This window comes from Anser cygnoides, chromosome 3, assembly GCF_040182565.1.
Source record: "Anser cygnoides isolate HZ-2024a breed goose chromosome 3, Taihu_goose_T2T_genome, whole genome shotgun sequence".
Lineage (NCBI taxonomy): Eukaryota > Metazoa > Chordata > Aves > Anseriformes > Anatidae > Anser > Anser cygnoides.
The window spans coordinates 100,338,011-100,362,719 of NC_089875.1; the positions used below are offsets into that span (position 1 = coordinate 100,338,011).

A 24,709-nucleotide genomic window follows, 5' to 3' on the forward strand; every position below is an offset into this window, starting at 1 on the left:
CAGTAATTTTTCCCAGTTTTCATAGTACTTAATTTCATTAAGACCAGCCATAACCTTGCCTGGTCTTTATCTGCATGAAAGTTCTCTAAAAATGATAAACAATAAACCCAAAGGCCACCAAATGCAAAAATACGGGCAGCCAACGCTAAGCAATCCTTCTACTGCCATACAAAACTGTCCAGATTCAAAAGGAGATTATGGTTAATGTTACTAACAGCAGCTACAAATCTAAGAGAATTAATATAGAGACGTCTACATCCATCATGAGTATAAAGAAAGTGTGAAGAAATGTTTGAGCTAATTCCAGTTGAAATGGTTTTGGTTACTTACTTGGCCGTATTATCCTTTCAATATTCAAAGCTGAAGCAAAGGCACAGGAATTGTTGCTTCTAGAAACAGCCCAGCTCTCTGTGCTGTGCTTTGCACACTGCTGAGCTGAGCCAGGTAAACAAAACGAACACAGCTGCTGCTCATCCTGCTTGATTTCTACCTTTTTTGCTTTGCCCCGCCCCTTTCCCAGGTAATTGGTTGGGTGCCAGGTGGGCCTAATGGTATATAAGCTGCAGGTGTCCTGTGGGAGAGCTCCTTCTGTTAGAGCTGCTTTTTGGGGGGTGAGGGCTTTGTTTTTTCTTCAGCCACTTGCAGGGTTCTTTAGGTGGGTCAGAGTGTGGGGGCTGATGTGTTTCTAAGTTGAGAGAGGTAAGCATGTCTTTTTGAGGTAAAAACTAGTAGGATCTTTTAGAGTAAAGCAAGCTGTGTAGTAGTAGGTGCCTTTACTGCATGCAGCTCTTCTTCAGGTGAGTAATTTTTAGAGCATGCTTATGGATAGGGAGATGATGTTACTTAGCATGTTTGCTTTGTGGTTCTAGGTCTCTTATGATTTTTGTGGAATTATGGGGCTTACTGTGAATGTGACCTTATGCCTTCACCTGTGTGTGAAACGCTGTCAAAGTTACAACCTTGGTGTTAAAGTGATGGAGCAGGGTTTAGGGGAAATGTATCATCTAAGCTCCCTGTGCCAGTGAGTATTTGAAAACAGCAGAAGTAGGCATGTAGGTGTAGTCTTTCTCAGGACTAGGGACAATTTCTTATATTTCTGGAGCTTTTTTTTCTGCTGTTTTTCTGGCTGTAGAGTCTTTAGACCTTGTAGCCTTCTAGATTTTAAGTGCTTGGAATTCCCTTAATAGAGGGATATTTAGCAGAGGTTGCTTGTCAACTTGCTTTTGGGGTGTGGTGGGTTACATTTTAATCTCCAGATATATCAAGCCATTTGTGTAACTCTCCAGAGGAGTCATGAAGAGCTTCAGTATGTACTGCAAGGGGCTTGACCATATAGGTGCAGTATTACCAAGAGACTGAGCAGGGTCACCTTTTTCATCTGTGAAGGATAAGTCTGTGATTACCCCTGTTGGGGCTGCTGTGCACTCATGTCCTGTTGGTATTTGAGGGTTTTTTTCTGGCTCTGGTCTCTGTGCTTGAGTCCTCTGCAAGGAGCTGTACCGTTTGTGTGTCCATCATGGATATGACCTTCTCTTTTTTGTTTCCTGTAGAAAGAAAATAAAACTATTTTTATCCCAAGCACTGCTACAGGCTGGGAGATGAGTGGTTAGAAAGCTGACTGGCAGAGAAGGACCTGGGAGTATTGGTTGATAGTTGGCTGAATATGAGCCAGCAGTGTGCTCAGGTGGCCAAGAAGGCCAACAGCATCCTGGGGTCATATAAATAGAAATAGTGGGGTCAACAGGACTAAGGAAGTGGTTGTCCCTCTATACTTAACTCTGGTGAAGCCTCACCTCAAATACAGTGTTAAATTTTGGGCTACTTACTACAAGAAGGACATCAAGGTGCTGTAGCATGTCCAGAGAAAGGCAACAAAGCTCGTGAGGGGTCTGGAGAACAAGTCTTATGAAGAGCGGCTGAGGGAGCTGGGGTTGTTTAGTGTGGAGAAAAGGAGGCTCGGGGGAAACCTTATCACACTCTACAATTACCATAATGGAGATTGTAGCAAGGTGGGGATCAGGCTCTTCTCCCAAGTGCTAAGACAAAGGAAAGTGGCCTCAAGCTGCACCAGGGGAGGTTTAGGTTGGAAATTAGGAGAAATTTATTTACTGAAAGGGTTGCGTGACATTGGAATAGGATGCCCAGGGAAGTGGTTGAGTTGCTGTCCCTTGAGGTCTTTAAGAGACGTTTAGATGTAGAACATAGTAGCATGGTATAGTGGTGGACTTGTCAGTACTATATTAAAAGTTGGACTAGATGATCTTAGAGGTCTTTTCCAACCTGAATGTTCTATGATTCTATGAGTTTATAAGAAATAGGCAGAAACAAGTGTTTATGCAAGAGTGTTATCCACTGTGGTGAAGAACTTCTGTGCTAAAGCAAGACAGTTCTGTGTACTACACATGATACAAAATGAAAGAATTTAAGTGGTTTATGGAAATAGGTTAGTTCTTTCAGCAAGCACATCTGGAAAATCAGAAGTTCATGTGATTGTTTATAAAGGATAAGGCCAATGATTGAAATTATATCCCTCAGCATGGACAGATAAGAGGAAAAGTGTTATGTAGGCAAGAGTTGCTGAAAAGATTATGCTTAATCTGTGTACATAAATGAGTGCATTTAGGGAGAAAAAAAATATAATGATTGTCTTCTAATAAAATAAATGACCACTTAACAGAAGAAATTGAACTACCGAAACTGAGAATTCTAGTGCATGATAAAACAGCAGCCAAGAGTGAAACAGATATTCAGGTATTCACAAAAGACTCATAGATAATATTCATAAAGGAAAAGAAGCTGCATAACAAAGTAAACTTAATAATGGGAAAAACTAATGAGATAAGGAGTAATAACATATTTGTATTAAAATACTGTTTCAGAAAATTTTAATAAAGTTAGTGGTGGTTTGTTGCTAAGAATGTGTTGAAGACTCATGATTAGATTTAAACAGTCACAGATGCCTCTACAGAACTTTCAGAAAAATATCATACCAATACATAAATTGTAGTTCTGTGGATGCGTAGCTCTGATTTCTCATAAGACACAGTAAATACATACTGCTAACAGCAGAGTGTATATTCTTGGAACAGTGACAGATGTGTCAGTTTTCATTTGTCACATGTATCGTCAAAGAATCACCTCATCTACAAGAGATCATTTTTTAATCCTGTTTTTGGTGGTAAAGCGATAGAAATTAACATTGGATTGACAGATATCAAGCTTATTGTGTTCAAATTATGTTACACAAGTTTACAGACCGTAACAGAGATTACTGATTTTCAAGTTCTACTTTTTAAAAACAGTGACATTTAATTGTTATGTGGAATGGAACTGAAAGATGCAAACTAAATATTGAATTTGTAAGACAATTAAGAATTATTTAGGTCAAAGCTGCAAAGTCTAACTTCAACGTATTTTGCAGGACAGATGAACTTTACAGCAAAACTTTTTGCAACTTTGTGTGAATAATAATCAGAAAACATAATGGAAATAAAATGATAGCTTCAAAAAAATGGAACAATGAACTGATCAACAAAGAAATTGAAATTTAAAAGATCCTTTACTGACACAGGTAAAAAGAACACCATAAATGGGGTAAGTTGGAAGTAATTTAGGTGCAATTCCCAAACATTAAATGAAAATTTGGTCTCATTACATTTTACATATATATAAACAATCAGTACAAGATACCTTGCTCTCTGTTCATCTTTACCAAAAATAATATGGTCACTCATTATATCCTTATAAAGTGTGGGTAAATCCACAGCTACTTTCTTCAAGCATAGGTTTCCTATACTGACATACTGGATCTAATAGTGCATTATACAGGAAATCAGGAAAGGAAACAACATTGGTAAAAGAGCTTTTTACAAAGCAGCAGAAGTCAGTGACAACAGGTATTTGAGGGCTCACAAGGGCAACTTAACAAATGGTGTGATATTATAAGATCATACAGCATTTTTGTTTTATTGCTTATCAGGGAAAGTAAAATGTACAAAATTATATTTTCTAGAGGAATTTTGAAGAGTAATAAAATTAATGATAATATCAGAATTAGTTATAAATCAATTAAGGCAAATGAAAGAAAAGGAGGTTTGTGCATAGTCCAAAAAGTATAGAACAGATGGAAAATGAAATAATAAAATTTAGACTGTTTGCTCACTTTTCTTTTAACTCTTTACTGGCCTTAATAGGACTTGGAAGAATCACATAGGAAAACTATATTGGAAAATAACGGGGGGAGGAACAAAAAAGTTCAACCTCAATTAAAGGGTATGATTCCTGAATAAATGTGAAGGACTTAGATAAGAGCAACTGGAGAGTCGTAAAAATTTATGAAAGGAGATGTGAATAATAAATGAGTGATTAACATAAGGAAATAAGAACACAATACTCAGGATTATATCAGTGCGTAGCATAAGTATTTGATAAAAGGTTTTAATAAAGTCTCTGCAGATGAATAAGAATAGAGGGAAGGTTTTGTCTCTCCGGTGCCTTCTTTACAATGCTGGGTGTAAGTGAGTACTTAGACAAGAGTAAAAAAAACTGCAAACATACTTCAGCTTAATGTTCTATTTTTCAGTTCAGTGACTTGGTAATCTTGACAGGGTTTCCATATATTTAGCAACATAAATCCATCCATGCAACTTCTTACTTCCACTGTATCCCTTAACAAAGAATTCCATCTTTTGGAAGAACAATATTTTCTTTGTTTTGAGCTGGCTTCATTTATTGTTCTCTAGTTTCTTTCTAGCAAGAAATACTGAAACCTCAAGCCCCATCCACTCATGTCTATGACACTCATACAACTGTCATATCCACCCTCTCTTTCCCAGTTGTTTAAATTCAGTTGTTCTTTGAACTAGAGCTAGTTCATACTTATCAACCCCTGTGCTCCTACAAACAGTTTCCAGTTCCACATTATACTTGCAGAGTTTGAGGAAACCACAACTGTAGACAGTATTTGAGGTACAGATTAATAGTCGTATAATAAAGTTTTCTTATTCCTTTTCTAATAATTTTGAATATTTCTGATTGCTTCTGAGAAATAAGTTGACAGTTTATGGAGTCATCTATAGGGAAAAAAAGATCTATTCCTCAATGATATCGGTGATCTCAGTCTGCAATTTTGTGTGTAAATTTTCCAGCTGCATATTTTCTCATTTATCTAAACAGAATTTTATCTGCCATTTAACTTCCCAGTTATTCAGTCTCATAACTCTTCACATCTTCAGTTGACTCTTCTTATTACTCTAAATAATCTGGTATCTTCAGCAAACTTCCATGCTTCTCTACTCTCTGCTTTACATCATTTATGAATATTTTGAACAACATGGATTGCAGCACATGTCCCTGATGAGTTCCACTGCTGACTCTGCTTTGCTGAAATAATTTACTTCTGTTGTGTTTCCTGTTTAACCAGTTACTGGATTTATGAGAACCTTCCTCTTGTGCCCTAGCAGCTTAAATTCTTTTGCTGAGAGAATTTGCCAACAGCTTTTTTGGAAACCCAAATAGATTAATAACATCCAAGTTAACAGTGACCCAGTCTTGCAGAATCTGTCACTTGTGCTGTTTAGGAAGGTTTGAGCAGAAACACACACATACACGCTACTCTTTAAAATGATAAATAATACATAAAAAGTTACATTACATATGATGATTGCTAAGTTGCAGAAAGAAAACATGGAGAATGGCAATACTCCCTTCTTTATCAACTGTATTGCAGTCTTTTGTAGATTAAAGGCATGTGGTGGTTTTACCCTGATGGACAGTTAAACTCCACCACAACAACCCTCTCACTCTCTGAGAGTGAGAGAGGGGGAAGAAAGTATGATGGAAAGGAAAAGGCTTATGGGTGGAGATAAGGATTATTTAATTAAGGGGAAAAGAAAGAGGGAAGAAAAAATAAATAAAATAGAAAAAGCAAAGGCCAAATGGAAGCAAAGAAAAAGAATTATCTACTTCCCATCAATGAGTGATATTCAGCCACATCCTTGGAAGCAGGGCCTCAATAAGCATGGCAGTAGCTCAGGAGGACAGAGGCCTTCATAACAAACCCCACCACTACACAGACACTTCTCATTCCTCTTCCCCAGCTAATATTGCTGAGTGTGACATCATATGGTGTGAAATATCCCTTTGATTAGCTTACATCAGCTGCCCTGGTGATGTCCCATCCCCAGCCTAGTGGTTGGGTGGGTGGAGGGTGGAGGGCTGGAGAAAGTCTTGGTTCTATGCCAGCACTGTACAGCAATAAAAAAAAGTGTGATACCAATGTTCTAGTTACATGAGCAGAGCACAGCACAGTATGGGCTGCTGAAAGGAAAGTTAACTCCATCCCAGCCAGACCCAATACAAGGAAATTTACAGGCATAGCATCCTTAACCAGAAAAAGCACTACTGGACTAATTTTCCTCTCTGCTCTTTATTTTTTCCTCTTTTCATAGGAGATTTGATATCATCTTGTGCTTGTACTCGCTGCTGAAGATTGTATCAAATGAGTTTTCCTTATCAAAATGATTACAGACCAACTTGGAAGGTTTGTGAGTCAGGACTTCCCCTTTACAGAGGCCGTTCTATAAAGGATTATCAAGGAGAATCTATGATTCAGTTGTGAGAAGTAACGCTCAGCACCAATCTCACAAAGGTAAACTCATAATGGTAAGGCAATTTGGTGGTTAAAATCATACAAACTGGTGTTCCTTTTATCCTTGATAATCAGTCAGAAAGGCATGTCTAGGGAAACAATATACATAACAGGAAAGGTATCTGTAGTTTGCATCTGTTAATACCTAGTGACAGTCTTGTTCCAATTCATTGAACCAGTTCTGAAGAATCCAATTATTTCTAATTTCTGGCCCCCATTTAACTTGTATATATGTGTGTGTATATATATAAAACTTTGTGTGTATATATAAAGTATTTCCTTTTGCCTTGATAATTTTGTTTCCACTGCGTCTTGTGTTCATTCTTCCCTATTCATTTCTTCCCTGTCATTTAGAGTTTAATAGATCTGAGAACTAGTTGAAAACTCACTTGCACTGCCTTGAGCTTTCTATTCAGCTGTATTTCTGTAATTGAAATTACATGGGTGTGACAAAGATCCTGACTGCAATTCTCAAAATATGATATACTTACTATATTTGTAGCAACTATTTTCACTACTGAGCCTTTGTTTGGCTAAATATATCTCAATGTTGATATTGGTTCATTGGTTTTAATAAGCCTGTTGCTGATATACATTTCTCTCATCAGAAACTGCAGACTCAACTAACAAATCAATATCTCTCATTCTTTTTAAGTTATCCATATTTGCTTATATTTTATATGCATTAATCAAATCTTTCTTTTTTAACATTATATATTATGTGGAATAGTGATGACTTCAGCAGATTTTTTAGGCAAAAATTAATATGAATTTAGGAGAAGCTATATATTTCAGCATAGCTCATTGTACAGGAAAAAAAAAATCTAGCCACACTACAGATATGATTCTCTTTTCTTGGATTGTTTACTCTTTTCAGACTTGACATGAATGTGAGTTAAGTATTAATAGTCTACTGGGAGGTGTTTGGGGGGGGGGGGGAAGGGAGGCTAAAATTGGTTCCTGTTAACTTAGGGCTTAGTTCTGGAACTGAGATTTAGCCCTAACTGACAGCAGTTAGACTCTGAAACAGCATGCATTTAAAGTTCTGAAAAAATTATACAGGATGCCCATGCTGCACAGCACTCTTCTTACTCATGACCATTCTGTTGTGGATATTCCTTCCATGAATGTCATGCCCTGGGTAGGCATATGGTTTTTGGACAGAACAGGTATGCTCCATAAACTTTGCTGCCTGCCCCCCACACACACTCTGCCACAACAGTGGCACAACAGGATCAGTCCTCTCAGCTCTAACATGAGACTCTTGAGTGCATTCTGCTCCTACTGCACTGTTCTCATTTCCCAGCAACCTGACAGAGCTTTCCTGCTTCACTGTAAAGTTCGTGTGAGGACTGTTCTAAGCTGACTGCATATTACTGCATATTCTCTACAAAAAATTCAGGAATTCCATTTTATATTAAATGGTCTGTTCGTAAAGACAGTCTAACTGAAGACTGTATGCAGTTCCACAACTCTTGGAGAGGGAGACAGAGTTGGAGTCAATTCCTAGATTTCAGCACAAAAGACCTTTTTTATGTCTGAGAATTTGACATATTTACAAATCATCAAAAGAGAGAAAGATGAAAACACCCTGGGGGAAAAAAAAGGCAACTAGGAACATATGAATCAGTTTGATCTATTGTTTGCTTTCGTTTCACCAGTAATGCAAGTAGTAATAAAACAGGATAAAAAGTAAAAAGGGTAATTTATTATGCTTTTGTTCTAGGAAAAAACATTGTCGATAATTGTCTGTGAATATGTATTTTAATGCTAGCAAAAGCATGTAGACCGCAGCCAGCAAAACATTAGTAATAAAGGCCTGATTGAGTTATCCTCTGGGTTTTTACGAGGATTGAGTCAATGAGAAAGTACTACAATATTTTCTGAGTCATATCTCACAGAATAACATAGATCCATGGTACAGCTGACCACGGACCAATCTAGAAGACCATTAGCTTACGCTCATAGATAAAGACTATATGAAAGAGAAATGAACTTTTATTCTAGAGATATCCATTAAGTCTGACATAAGTAGAAATTTTAAAGAAATGAAATTGAACTTCAGAATGAGCTTTGTGAATAAGGCTATTTTTATAACCTAGATCTTAAATAATTCACAGAATACTGTCTCTGGGAAAGTTGTTAAAATGTACAATGTACATCTTTTGGTGAATTTAAGATTATTGGAAGGACTTGTAAGGGGTACAAGGCTTTTTTGGAGGAAGGGGGTATGTTGCATATTGGCACTGCAAATGCTTGGCAAATACTGCTCTAAAGGATTAATTGTAGTGTGCACTAACCAAAACACTAAGCAAGGCATAAACAGGAAAGAGGAAGACAAGAATCTGTTTGGAGAGGTTTTGCACAAAGTTCCTGTTGCTAGGGAAACCACTTCCTTTATCTGTACTTCTTCCAAATGCATGTACCTCTGGGTCCCTCAGATAGTGCAGATCACAATTCAGTATCTAATGAAATGAGAAGGAAAAAAACTACGTGTATATATATGTTATAGAATGTTTTTTAATAATCTATAGAAATTGTAGGAAATTCTGCAACATAGCTCACAAAGAAACACAAACACAGCAGCCATTGCATTTTCATTTTGTAGAACTTTTCAATTTTACTTTATCTAACTGCTGCAGATTTCTTGACTGTTTGTTTTGTACCTAGCATCCACTGTGTCATTGTAACACCCACACTCCCAAGTTTTAAATAATAAATGCATAACATATCCTACTTTCAGCAGTCACTCACTGAATTCTTCAGCTTGCTACATATTATTTTTCAAAGAAGGAATAAATCTTCCTATATATATAGCTGTCTGGCTTGACCTCAGAATTTGACCCAGAGATGCAATAGACTTAACCATAGTTGTGTCCACAGGCAAACCAACAACACCAAGCCTCAACAAGCACCTCCTGTCATCGCTATGCCTCATTTAATCTCCTGGTTCAGTGGAGCAGAGAAGTGAAATTCACATAACTAAGAATCATTTCTGCTTGAGAAATGGTGTTTTCTAGTTTGTCATCCCCTACACCAGGCTGAAGTTTCTCCATGTGCTTTCTTCCTCCACCCCATTCTGCCCTACCTTTGACTTAAGAAAAACTATTGTATGCCAGTACTGGTAGGGTGGATCAAGGAAAGACTGCCAGAATGATTTAAAATGGATGGCAAAAAATACATTTTTTTTCTTTAAGGCTCAAACCCACCACCTCCACAATGTGAGTGTAGCTCTGTCCTTCAGAAGTGAGAACTAAAATGCATAAATGTATGAGGAGACAAGTAAGCTCACTCTATGCTTAAAATAATGTCTGGTGTCTCCTAAGAGAAAGGAAGAAGGGTTTTCCAAGTTGAGCTCTGGTTTCAGCTTGAAAACATAGGTTGGAAGTTGAGAAGCACTTATTTTAAGGTTTTGCTAGTTTGATAAAATCAATACAGGACATAAACGTAGGGTCTAATCTGGTTTTAATGTGCAATATAAATGTATGATTACTGTATTTTTTGTGATTCTCTAAAATGTGTCAAAATTTGGGGTTCTGCCATTGTTCCATTTTTGTAGCATATCTACTAGTCAAATAGGACACAATGACTTTTTTAGTACAATGCTTATGCGTATTCTTCAAACAAAACCTTAGTCTTCTCCTGTCCTTAAAGATAAGCATGAAATGTTTTGTCAAACAAAAATCAGAGAAACAGGAATTTTAAAAATAATGATCTAAGAAAATCTAAGGAAGAAACATTTTGTCAAAGATGAAAAACAGAATGATTCAGGACCTATTCCTGGTTCAAAATTAACTTTGAAATGTACGTTGTTTTTGATTGCCACTGATATGTTAATTGTACATGAATAAAGGAAGTCACAGTCACTGTTCAAGGATTTCGATGCTAGCATCAGGAAAACATGTTTCTTTTTATACAAAATGTTATAGTTAGAAAACAAACTTACTTGAAATTTGTTTTGGAAAACAAACAGAAAAATACATATTGGTTCTTGGTGGAGAGTCAGTAACATGAATGGTAGGTGTTTGGATAGTAAAAGGCACTAAGATGTTTGTAATGAAAAGGAGTTGAAAGAAAGCTTTTTTTTTTCCAACATCTGCTTACCTTCATAGCTTGTAGCCCTTGATCAGGTATATTCCCATTACTCACCCCACAATGTTGATTTCCCATTATTAAAGCAAACACATACAAAACGTTTAGGGATGCCCAGTGCCTGAGATTATGAAAGAAAGCATAACTTGCATATGGCTTTCATGGCAAAATTTCTTCTGGTATTTTATAAAAATGAGTTTACTAGACAGACTCATAGCAGGTGCTAAACTGACGACCACAAACAGAGCAGTCACAACTGCAACTAATTCTCATGGTTATCTAAAATAATCTATCTCCTGAAGTTCTCTATATAGCACTAATTATCACAGTACCTAGAAGCTTACTATGCAGTTTTAAACTTGCCTACCTTGGCCACAAATAGGAATTCAGGCAGCCAGGCAGCAGGTGGAAGGGAGACAAAATTGTCAGCCTGACTGCAGGGGGAGGACTGCTCCACACAAACTTTTTTCCAATTAAGAAAACTTAGAGATAACTTTCTGCAGCTGGAGTTAGTGTACTGAATGCAGGCTGGGCAGGTATCTTTAATCAAACTCACTGTGTAGTCAACTCTGAATTTGAAATTCATGTTGCATATTTTTTTCAGCAAAATGATAGAAGCTGAGATGATGAACTAGCTATATTTTGTCACTATTGGTAGTTCAATCAACAATACAGTTACTGCAATTTCTAAATGACGCAGAATGTCATCTCAAGAAGATACCATGAAGAAAGTCTTCCTTAACTTGACCAATGGCTGTTTTGAGGTGGGTTCTGACACATAAATCAACATACGACATTACATTTTTTAAGCATCAACACTAGTAACACAATTGTGTGTTTTCATACATCTGAAGTAGAATTTTTGTCACACTGTTTAGTAGCTTACTTGTTTCAGCATTTAGTAGGGTTTGCTGCTGCTTCTTAATCTTTATTTTTATTTGTCAATTTCATATCTCTTTTGTAAAGTAATAACTTGATTTCTGTGTAGCAGGCAAAGCCATGCTCCAGAGAAATCTCAAAGCCCAAATAATCTCTTCTGAAAAGAAGAAAGGATGATGGCTCTGTTGTATGGCTCTGTGATTTATCTATAAAACTTAAATAATGGAATAAATTAATTTACAGGCTGCCAATTTCCAGATGTCCTTGAGTGGAAGAAAGAACCTTCATAACCATAAAATAAATAAAGGAGCAAGCATTCAGTCCTTCAGTCCTAAAAACACCTGTGGAAACACTGGTGATACAATAACCCCACAACTCTGCCCTTCTCTGTTCCTTTGAAGCTCCAACATTATTACAAGGCTGTCTTATTGAGGTCCAGAACCAACCACATGACACGGATCATTCTCAAGAGAGATCAACCGAAGATCATTGCCAGCATGACAAACAGCATGTCTGCACAATGCCAAATGGCTATACTACAGTAATATACATATAGTGCACTTATATGGGGAGAAAAATGCTGGGGAGTAAAGTCCAATAAGTCAAAGATCTGGCTGGATCCCCAGAGCAGTTCTGCTGCACCACACTATACTGCTGAACCAGTAACTGTTCCTATCCTTGTACCCATAAATCAGTGATATCAATGTCTATCTGGAGAAAAATGTGATCTCAAAACTCAGAGGAGCTGATTTTAGCAAACTCCAGAAAGCTGTCAGAGGTAAGTCAGTATGGCATTTGTCACAGGGACAGCTGGCTCTGTGGAGACTGTTATGACACTGCTCTCTCATGGCAGCAAGTTCACATCTCTTTTTGGAGTCTTGGGTTTTCCTGAAGACACCTTAAGGGCATAAAGTAGTCTTTTGCATGAGTTCTCAAGAGTGAACTCGAAGTGGAGTCAGATCTCTATATTAGAGTGATTATATATATCGGTTATAATACAAAATTATTATAGATAAATTAGGATAACAAAATTGCAGCGTTTTCCTCATTCAGTTAATTATCTCCATATTACCAACCCAAAACTTTCATAAGTCATGAACCTGGCTTTCCAATGATTGTCTTAAAGTTGATGAGATTTTTAAAAATTACTGAGGTTTGGTTTTTAGCTGGTCAGTACATATTAATATTATATTGTCAGGAAACATGTCTAGAAGGAAACTAACTTTAAAAAATAAAAAAGCACAAAATGGCACCACATCTTAGAAAAAATATTTGTTATTGCTTCACTATACACTTCCATAAAAACATAAGGTGTAATAAAAAGTATGTGAAAGTTGACATACATATTCCTATAATACCATCTGTATTTAATTAAATACAAAAATGATGTGCACTTTAAAAGCTATACTTCTTTTACCCCACGAATTGCCATGCAACATTTCATTTTGATTGCTGCAGATTTTGTCTGAGTTCAGGGTAAACATTTTTTTTTTTAAGTAGTACCACCTTTCTGTCTACTTTTTGTGGACCTACACTTTCTAACGATCCTTTGTGATGACTGAAAAGGATGACTGATGTGTTGTTGTTGTGTTTTTTTTCCCAAGATACTTTTAATTGAATGTTTGACAGTTTTATATTCCTCTGAACACTTCACATTCACTATTTCTGTGCTTAGTCTCTTTCTTCATTTTATCTGTCTTGTCAGTCAAGGTTGCGGGGAAGAAATAGGTATTTTATAATTTCTTCTTTTAAAAGAGGGAAAGGTGCAAATACTGCTTTACTGTTGCTTTCTAAATAGATTCCATTGGGTAAAAAGCATAACAAAATTATTCATATATTAAATATTAGCTTTATGTAAGACTGATTTCTATTCATATAAATAATAAATTTAAAATTCTGAGTTTGTCAGACATATACCTCACGTACAATCCTTATTCATAAGTCTTTGCAGTGTTAAGCAATGTTAAGACAAGCATGTCCTGGACCAAAAACTGTTGCAGTAAGATGTTGGTTTACATTTTTCTCCCCAAGCAAATCTGTATGTATATTCACAGCATTACAATTTAACTACTGCAAATAGCCAAACTGAAAGTACTGCTTCAGCATAAAACCATGAGTAGGTTACAACTTAGCTTCTGAATGATAAATTTCTTTAAAAATTCTTTCAGATGTTTTAAAACTAAGGAGTTTCTCGTTGCTGCACAGAAATGTATATCAATTCTACTTTCTCTTGAGTTCTAAAGTTAAAGTGGAAAATGAAAAGCCCTAGACTTCTTATTTTGAAAGTATGTTTGAAATACTGTTCTTGGATCCTGAAATTTTACAGAAAATATTTGGGGCTAAGAGTATTGTTGTGTTTTTTGGATGGTGCATGAGAAAATATTTTAACAAGGGAAGGGAAAAGAAGGAAAGACAAGGCAAGGAAAAAGATTAAGGTCTTTTGTTGTTGTTGTTTTTTTATTCTCTTTAGTAGTCATCAGAACTTTAAAAGAACATCAGTCCTGGATATAATGACTAGAGAAGAAATTCTTCTCTCAGTTAACTGATGCAAGCCCCATTGACTTCAAAGACATTGACTTCAGACAAAACTAAGGACAGAATTGACCTCGGGACTTAACTCAAGGTCTAGTTGCATACAGGTATAATTCAGGTCATGAAAATTCTGAGCTTCTGCCATGTTGTCAGTCAGGTATTTTTCAATAGTTTTATAATCACCCCTTCTACATATACACTTAAAATAACAATGTACTACACACTGGTTACATGCTAGGACCAGCAACTCCCATGCAAACTTCTCCAGCTGTCTTTCCACCATAGCAGTTTCCCACAGATTACTCATGATGAGATGAGCAAATACATAATTTGACAAAGTTTTCCAGCATAGAACAATCATAACTATGCTACATGATATGTGAACACCTACTGCATTGGGTAGTGTTAACTGGAGAGAGGAGGAGACAATAAATCTCAGCCTGTAAGTCCTCTTATCATTGCCTGTGAAACACTCTGAAGATGCTCTATGCAGTAAGCAGTAAATTCTACAAATCTGTCAAATCACTGCCATCAGAAAGGAAGTTTAAAATTAGAAGTTCTCCTTTATCCAAAAGAACTGGAAAACATAGCACAAAAAAATTCTCTTCACAGGAATTAATTTGATAAACTTTGCAAAATCTATGTATTTATAAAATGTGAAGTATTATAGAGTAGGAAGACAGAAGTATTTTGTTTAGTTACTTATGTCTTCTTTCTCTGATTCATAATTTGTAGTACTTACTGAGTAAATGAGGACAAATTCTTTCTTCTTCGTGACATAATATCCATCAAAGATTCCTAAGATTTAAATCCAAAAAATACATAATGATCATATATCCTGACCTGAAAAATTATAAGCCAGGCAGCTTTCGTCAGAAATGCCTGCCTCACAACTTTTTTTTTTTTTTTTGCCTGCTTTACACAGTTAGATTCATCTCCTATACACCTGCATTATATTAAGTGCCTGCATTCATAGAATCATAGAATGAATTGGGTTGGAAGGGACCTCAAAGATAATCTAGTTCCAATCCCCCTTCCATAGACAGGGACACCACTCATTATAAACATTATAAGCATTATAAACACCTACATCTAAGCTAATTGTTAGTCTTATTTTGTAAATATAAAGAAACAAGTACTTTTAGAGTGTGGCTTACTTGACCTATTTTGAGTGTCAACATTAGGGTGAAATAAACTGTGCCCTAGAAATGCCAGGTGTATACGCAATGCAGGCATACATCTTTCCTCAGAATTACATATACATATATATATATAAAAGACTATGTAAGTTGTTCAGAAATAAATTTATTGTCTTTATATTGGGTACTTGAATTCTTCAGCATCAACTTAAGTCACTGATTATTGTTATAATCCTAGTTCAGAGAGATGCCAGCAACCTGCTAATCCTGTTTCAGAAGCTTTTCTCCAGAAGTCAATTTTCAGAAGGGTACAAGGCTTTGGGAGAGTTTTATTTTATTTGTCTGTATGTTTGTTGTTTTTTTTTCCACATAATGCTTTTTTTTTTTTTTATCCTACTTTTATATTTTATTTCAAAAGATCTAAACGTGGGACAGATTGTTTTCTTGTTCCCACTATTGTAAATATGGACTAACACTAGCAAAATAATGGAATCAAATCACATTAGAGTTAAAATGAAGTCAGAGACCCTTTACTGGTAACTAAAACGGTTTCAGCTTTCTACTTATTGAGTTACCTTGAGCATTTCCTCCAGCTCACACACTTAGACATCACTCTTAAGCAGAATCGATCCTGAAAAAATGACCAGATGACCACTAAATTTATTCTTTCTATTACTCTTTAAACATCACAAGTGATTTATGACGGACATCTCTGGTAGCCAAAGTTCTGTCAGAGCTTCAGTCTGCAGGGATTTATGTTGCTGTTAAAAACTGGTGGCAACTCTTCCAGTTCACAGCTACCATACCTCCGTTAACTCATACATGCTAATATGCATCTAAGTCAGAAGAGAAACATTTTAATTTAATTTCCTTTTATGTAAATTGGTGTGGATACTTTCGATTTAAGGATATTTACATCATATTACCAGGCATGTCAAACACTTTGACAGAAGTGGACAGTTTTAATCTCTACCTCACTGGGGCTCATAGATAATTTCCCGTAGGAGAATACAATGAATCCCTTGATCTCAGCTAGCTTAGCCAAACTTCTGAGGTGGAGAATACTGTAACTCACATCGCTGAAATCCCTCCAGGTAGATTATATAGGCTTCCCCAGCAGCAGTATTAAATAGTATAAAATTAATCTAGCTAGAAACATACTGTTTCAGAAAGCAGCAATATATTAATTTATAATTGTATCCTTATTCTTTTATTTTCTGAAATATGTGCAGCAGAGATATGAAAGAAGATATACAAAAAGTATAGCACTGTAGATTATAGAAACACATAAATACATAAGAGCTATCAAAGACAGAAAAAGTCATGCAAGGATTTAAAGACACATCCAAAATGGTAATTGATTTTAATGAAAAAATAAACTGTGATAAAAGATGTATTTATGTAATGTGACAAATTTTTTTGTTTTCTCAAGGGGTCCTTGCCAGCCCCCAGTAACATTTTAATTAATCTGTTCTGCAATCATATGCAAGAATTCATCATATTTACTTTTAAAAAATATTTTTTCTCGTGTAAAAATATATAAATTTTAAAGACAAATAGAAACTGGATTACTTATTACTTTTATTACTAAAAATAAAATAAAAATGTGTATGTATTATTAAACTTAAGTCTGACACAAGCTAGTCAAGCAAGAAAATTTGAAATCCAGTATTAAAGCACTGAAGCCTGCTGATCAACAAATATTATGAAAGAGATGTGGTAAAGCTATATATCAACAGTTTGCATCTGTACAGAGATTTTTACCTAACAAAGTTTTTGACATTGTTATCTTAGCCATTATTTTAGCCCTTTGTTAAAGAGAAGCAAACAGTTATGACCAAGAAAAATCTATAGCAAATGGGGGAAAAGAGAAGTGGGAAAATATCAGTGTAAGTCAGATCATATTTACAGATCTGTACAGAGATACTGTACAGAGTACAGAATACTGTATACAGATCTTTACAGATCAGAATACAGATCTGCACATATACTGTATGGACTACAGAAAACTACTAAGAACAATAAAGTCGGCATAAGAAAAACTGTAGTCAGCAGAAAAAGCAGAATATGAAAAAAGAAAGAAAGAAATATGAAGAAAGAAAACTAGTTATTTAATAAGTAATTTATTTAAATAAATAAATGACTAAATGAACCTTGGAAATGGCATAAGCCCATTACTAAATGAAGAAGATGATACTATTAACAGTGTACAGAAGTGACAACTTTGTTCAAACATACAAATTATTTTTCTTTAATTTCCAAAGGATGATTTTGTATATATAGCACGAAGAACGCAAGTACCAGGAAAAAAAAAAAAAAAAGTCTTCTAAATGTTCATTAAGGAATAAGTGATGATGGTAGAAAAAGTGTAGTCAGAACGATTTTGAAAGTAGAAAGTTTTTTCTAACAGCGCATGGTACATGACTAGCATTCATTTGTCTTTGTTTAACTTGTTAAATTATGTGAAATTAAGGTCCTTAGGGCTTTTTTTTTTTTTTTTTTTTCCAGTTCAGGTTTCTTCAGTAATTGATTAGTTAAGCTTTTTCACTGATTTCATCTAATTGAAGAAAATAATTATGTATTAGCTTCTGAAAAAAAAGCAGAACCACATGTATTAACCTCCCAAGTGCCCAAATAATCTTTTTGTCCTTGTCTTCATTCTGTTCTTTTACTATTCTCATGCTATTATATTCAGTGAGTAGAACAAAAGTGTGGAAAAGAGATTACATGGTCACTTAGGGCCCTACTGTCTTCAGTGAACTTTATATCAGGTCCATATTTTGTGGGACTAACCCTTGAAAATGTACATGGTACCTTAGAAAAGGATCTAATAAATGCAAGGGAGATAGCTGAATGTACAATTTAGAGAAAGCACTGACAGAATATGCTTCATATCTTAGAAAATAAAGCAAATAAATAAATAAATAAAGTCCTTATATCAATCACAGAATTATGGATTTGTTGAGGCTGAAAGGAACCTCTGGAGGTCACCTGGTCCAATCCCACTGCTCAAGCAGAAAAAGCTAGAGCAGGCTGCCCAGGACAACATCCTGATGTTTTTCAAAGATCTCCAAGAATGGAGACCCCACAACCTCTCATTAATCTGTTCCATTTCTCAGCAGCCCTTACAGTAACAAAATGTTTCCTAATGTTCGGATTGAACCTACTATTCAGTTTGTGTGTGCCCATTGCTTCTTGTTCTTTCACTGACACCACTGAAAATAGCCTGACCCCATATTCTTTTCATCTTCCCATTAAGTACTTACGTGAATTGATAACATTCCCCCTGAGTGTTCACTTCTTTAGTCTGAACAGTCCCAGACCTCTCAGCCTTTCTTCATACATGGAATACTCCACCCCCTTAATCATCTTCTTGGCCCTTTATTGGACTCTGTCATTATATAATGAGACATCATTGTATCTTTTACTCTGGGGAGCCCAGAACTGGACACAGTACCCTAGGTGTGTCTTCACCAGTGCTGATTAGAAAGGAAGAGACACCTTTCTCAGCCTTCTGGCAATACTTTGCCTAATGTGGTGCAGGATATCCATCAGCCTTCTTTGCCACAAGGGCCCATTGCTGGCTCATGTTCAATTTGGTGTCCACCAGAACCCCCGGGTTTTTCCTGCAACGATGTTTCCTAACTAGGTGGTCCCCAGCCTGTTCTCATGCCTGGGGTTATTCATGCCCAGGTGCAGGACTTTGCACTTCTCCTTGCTCAACTTCATAAGTTTCCTACTGGCCCATTTCTCCAGCCTGTTCAGGTCCCGCTGTGTGGCAACACAAACCTCTGGTGTATCAGCCACTTTTCCCAGTTTCATTAGCAATCTTGCTCAGGGTGCTCAGGGTGCACCCTATCCCATCACACATATCATTATAAAGGTATTGAACAGGATTGCACCCAATATTGATTCCTAGCACACACTGCTGATCTTCAACTAGGCTTCATCCCACTTATCACCACCCTTTGGACCTGTTTATCCATTTTTCAGCCTATCATCAGTGATGTCTGCTTATCCAGTCCTTCATCAGCTTCATTATGAGGATCTTATAGCAGACAGTGTCAAAAGCTTTAATGTTTAAAAACAATTATAGATGCCCCATATTGATTATATCCAACAAACCACCTAATACTACATGAAATAATTAGCTATTGTAGACTGGAACACCTATGTACAATAGCTTTAAATTACAAAATGCAACCTTCCTGTTCCTGCCACATTGGGATTCCAGATAAAAATAATTCATTTTGTATTTACTAAATGAATGGCTAACTTCATCATTTATGATGATCTCATTTTTCTTTTCTCTTACTTCATTAATTTGAATACACAGACAGTTCATGATCTGAATCGTGCATCTGCTCTTACTAAAACTGGATGTTCAAAAATAACATGTTGGACTTCAATCTAAAGATTATTTTAAAATAAATTCTTACTCCTGATCTACAACTAGACTTTCAGGATGTTTTACCTTTCTATTTTTTTAGGTATCTATTACTGGAATTCTATTCTATTCCTACAGGTATTCCATTGTTCTAGGTATCACCTACAGGTACCTTCTTACAATACATATGTTGTATATTACATGGTTTGGGAAAGGTTAAGACTTGGATGAAGACCAGCAAGCTGAGACTTTACCTACCCTGATGTACAATGGGCTGCCTAGGAAAAACACTTTCAAAGGCAAGGGATACCTGGAACAGAAACAGAACGGATTGTCCATAGTTTATTTTAAGGAGTTTGAAATATACACATAGTCCAGATGACTTCAGCTGTTTCTAGGTGATCATATAAATGGTACAGACAGGATGAAAAAATAAATAAGTTATGGACTTCTTGAATTCTGGGCTAGTTTCTTTTAGATGGCAGCCCTGCAGTTTCATCCGTACAATTGGCATTTCAAGAGTAAAGTGATATTACTGCAGTGAAAGAGTGCTACACCTTTTGGTACTAGATATGATGCACTGTAGTGCGTAATTTGCTAAATAGTGTTTTTGTTTGTTTGTTTTCCCTTTATGAGCATATCACATTTGTAGACTATAATTTGTATTAGCTGTTGTCAGAGCTGCCAAGCTGATGTTACAATTTGGGTTTAGATATACAATGGCTGGAGATCCACACATATAAGAGACTTACCCTTCCTTCACCCTCTGCTGCACCTCTATGATTCTAAGATGAAACAAAGCTGACCTGAACTTTAGTATGTACAAGAGAAAGTGACTGGCCTCTTTTTATTGCCATTTCACTATCTCTGCCACTGTTTCCTGTCTTGGTTCATAACATCTGGAATCTGGTGGATTTTTCTTGTTTGATTGTTTTTCAGAGCATGCTATAAAATGAATCATATCTTTCTGTGCTCACAAAAACACATCATTTTATTAAGGTTTGACAGGGATACTCTACAATGTGGGAAGAATAATTTTTATTATTTTTAATTTGCTTTTAGGATCTTTGATGTGAATGAGGCTGAACTGTATTAATTTGCTTTTTACATGATTGTACCCAGAATGCTAGATGCATTCTTTTCATTGCAGGACTGAAAAAATCAGATAAACAAACAAACAGATACGGAAATCAGCATCCAGATATTTTCCATAGACTGTGAAAAATAGTAAAGTACTAATCTAACATTTATAGAGCAATCTGGTTCTTTATTTCTGGCTTCATAATGACTAATTGCTTTATTCAATCATTTTTATTGCTCCAATAATTTCCCTGATTTTATTGTATACCCAACATTAACATACCATATCTATAATAAGTTTATAGATTTATTTAATGTCTTCTAAATTTGCCATATCCAATGTATTGGCTAGAATGAATGGATTGTCATTCGCATTACTTTTTTTTTTTTGGTGAAGCACTTTACAAAATCAAAATATGCATTTTTTTACTACAAAGCCTAGTTTGACTATTTAAATCATCAACTGTGAAATTGGTGGTTTTTATTAATCTACTATCTTGATTAACTTTTCTTTGGAGAGGCAATAAAACCCCACTTAAAGGAACTCATTTAAATAATATATCAAAATATGTTTCTGTAATTAAAGTGAAGGAAAAAAAATCCTCGTACATACTTTCAGTTTACTTAAACTTGGGTCAAATGAAAATTTTTTGGTGAGAATAAGATGAAGCTTAATTACATAATAGATATCTTCTCAGTATTATGAAATGTTTCCATTATGGTAATATCCTGGATCTTTAGGTAGAATCACAGTGCTGTTAAATACTGTAAAAAATATTATTATTAACAAAAATGGTTCTGAAAGCTTTTGTATTTAGAAATTAAACAAATATATGAGATTAATAATTTCATAATGTAACACTTTAGTTCTTGCCTTAGCTGTTGCAGTCTGTAAAAATACAAAACTACTATCATTTTCAAATAGGAACTTTGCTCAGTTAAAGCCATAATCATTTTAATCCTTCAGGCTGAATCAACTTGTCACTTTTTACATCTAAAGAATAGTCAGACTCAAAAAGAATTTTCTTGAAAAAAAATCATTAGACTTTAAGTACATTATGATTTTATGGTATACAGAAGAATATCAGGAAGAGTTGAGTACCTTGATTGATTTGTCTGTGGGTCATCGGAGGTCTACTAAATATGGGAAGTTTCATTCTATTTCTATGTCTCACAACACAGAGACACACTTTAAACTTACAATTGGTGATTGTCCAGTTGAGGAATTTGTAGTAAGAAGAGATGCTAAAGGAACTACAGGTTTTAATTAATACAGTGAATCAAGAAGCTTTGAATTTTTTCAAAGAATGACTTGAACAGAAATATTTTTCTTGAGAGTTAAGGTCACAGCAGATCTTCACCATTATGTTACACCAAACAATTGCAAGGAAGTAAAGTCTGGCAAAGAGTTTAACTAAGACAATGACTGATATTTTTCAGGGAGAAGTGTGAGGTAAAGAAAACCTATAAATTAAAATTTCAGGGATATATTTGAAAAGACACTAGTCAAATTCTGACCCAAGCACAGTCAATGTTGTTTTTTGTTTGGTTGTTTTTTGGTTTTTTTTTTTGGATGTTTTGGTGAGCTTTTTGTTTGCTCAGGGTTTTTGAGAATAATTTTAACACAGTGATGGCCCCTTTTAGAGGAATTTATGGAAAGATTAAACAATCAAGTTCATAATGAGAAGCTAAACTTTATCCTTAACAGTGGAGATACACCCTTCATAAAACGTGTCACCCGATGTCTCCTGCTTGAGTGTTGACTACATAAATTAAGTGATACCACAGAAGAAAGATCTACACATCCAACTCTCCCTCCATTGTTTGTACACTTTGCATTCTCTGGTCATAGCAAAAAGATCAATATGTATTTCTCATTTTAGTTTCTGCCAGAAGTTAACACACATGTTCTCCAGGGTCCTATATTCCAGCATTGTTTTGCTGAATTTATAACATTGTCCTTGTTTTCTATTACAACACAATAATAGAAATGCATAACATTGGGTATACATAAAGAGCACAACCACTGCATAGAAACACGTGTTGTGGTTGTGGTTTTTTTTTGTTTGTTTGTTTGTTTTCCTCATAAAAAGAGATAGATGATGGAATATGTGATCCATAAACACTTACAAAACAGTGAATAAATAGAAATTGCCTTTAAGGTTCAATGCTGGATATTGATAGTCAGACTGCTTCTTAGTGAGTGAAATCACCAAGTGAATGACTTTCAGTTCCTGATGTTTGCTGCTGCTATCAAATGGAAAGCATGGGCCCAGTAGAGATCTGATCGTGTCTGGGGACAGAGAGTGGTCCCCAGTGATACTATAAGAATTCTATATACTACCATGGTTTAACGTGGCAGGCAGCTAAGCACCACACAGCCATTCTCTCACCCCTCTCCCACCCCCACCCTCCACTCCCAACCCCAGTGGGATGGGGAAGAGAATCAGGGAGAAAAAAAAGGTAAAACTCATAAGTTAAGATAAAGAACATTTTATAGGACAGAAGAGGAAGGGAAAATAATAATAAAAAATATTATGATAAAGAAATATGCAAAAGAAGTGATGCATAATGTAATCAATTACCAACTGCTGACCAATGCTCAGCAGTAGGACTGAGGAAACGTCAGTCCCTGGAAGCTCTGCTCAGTAAGACAGAGGTCACTGAAGATCCTGCCACAGAGGGCAAACCCCATCCAGGTGGACGTAGGAGAGTTTGAGGAACCCACAGAGGATATAGAGGAGATCATCACAGAAAACCCCTGCCAAAGCCACCATTGCAAGCACAGTAAGGTGTGAAAGCTAGATGACAACAACTCAGCCATGTGCATGTACAAGGACCCCTTCAGCTTCTTGGCTACTGCTGGCATCTTCGAGAAGGTCTGTGGTACCAACAACAAGACCTATGATTCCTCCTGCAATTTCTTTGACACTAAGTATACATTGGAGGGAACCAAAAAGGCACACAAGCTGCACCTGGACTACATTGGGCCTTGCAAATTCATCCCTGCCTGCCCAGACACAGAGCTAACCAACTTCCCCCTTCACATGCAGGACTGGCTTAAGAATGTGCTGATTATTATATGAGTGCAATGAGGACAACAACCTGCTGAATGAGAAGCAGAAGTTCAAGGTGATCAATGAGAATGAGAAGCATCTGGAGGCCCTATCTTTTAAAAGTAAGGTAAAGCCACACAAATCTGGGGTCATTGCTGTGCAGAACACTCCTGATTTTGAAATTCAGTGGCTCCCTAGAAATAGCTGTGCATCACCTAAGAAGAGTCCCATATAAGGTAACTTAATAGGTTTACATCCTGGTTTAGAAAACATTGTGGACATTGTTTCCCCTCTCTGGAATGCTCAGATTTTTGTGTGCCTTATTGTTGTTACTTTTATGCCAGTTCTTGATAAAATTCAAAGCACTAGAATGACCTGTGCAAAAGCCCTACTTTGAAAATGGGGATGCTGAATTGTCCATTCTAGATGGAAATCTTCCAGAAATGGTAACAGAATGATTTTATGTTTATATGGAAAGGTGCAGAGGTAAAGTTGAATGCACTATACTAGCAAGCAAAAAAAAAGTATAGAAAATCGTTAGGAGATGAAAATGAACATGCACTGAAGACTCCTGAAACATAATCTTTCTCGGTTGACATTTCTGTGTCTGACAATGAGGTGTTTTGCTAAAGAATATATTTCATGAAGAGTTTAAGATAAATGCTTGAAATACAGGATGAGGAAGAACTGAGGAGGGAAATGCAAAGACTAAACCTAAATTTGAGGATATCTAAGAAATGATCTGTTTTAATTTGTTATCCTGCTTCCAATCTTTTTTTTTTTTTTTTGTATATATATTATTCTCTTCTTGTCTTTCTAATTTAAAGCATATTTGGTAGGATAGCCTTTTTTAGTCTATTTCATTTTACAAGTCCCACCAGCTTCAACACATTTT

The 24,709-nt window shown here is 35.9% G+C and overlaps 1 long non-coding RNA gene and 1 pseudogene across 3 annotated transcripts; both read left to right on the forward strand.

Annotated features, from left to right (window-relative positions):
- The first annotated feature begins 586 nt into the window (after positions 1-586).
- On the forward strand, positions 587-12,519 carry LOC106030451 (uncharacterized). 3 transcript variants are annotated; one of them, XR_010830571.1, is made up of 5 exons: positions 587-797; positions 3,422-3,594; positions 6,450-6,663; positions 11,346-11,505; positions 11,864-12,519. It is a non-coding gene; the product is annotated as an uncharacterized lncRNA (long non-coding RNA). The 3 variants fall into 3 exon arrangements; XR_010830570.1 differs by having other exon boundaries at positions 591-797; positions 6,450-6,649; XR_010830572.1 differs by having other exon boundaries at positions 591-797; positions 3,427-3,594; positions 6,450-6,649.
- Positions 12,520-21,816: 9,297 nt separating this feature from the next.
- Positions 21,817-24,049, forward strand: LOC106030397 (SPARC-like; annotated as a pseudogene).
- The last annotated feature ends 660 nt before the right edge of the window (positions 24,050-24,709 follow it).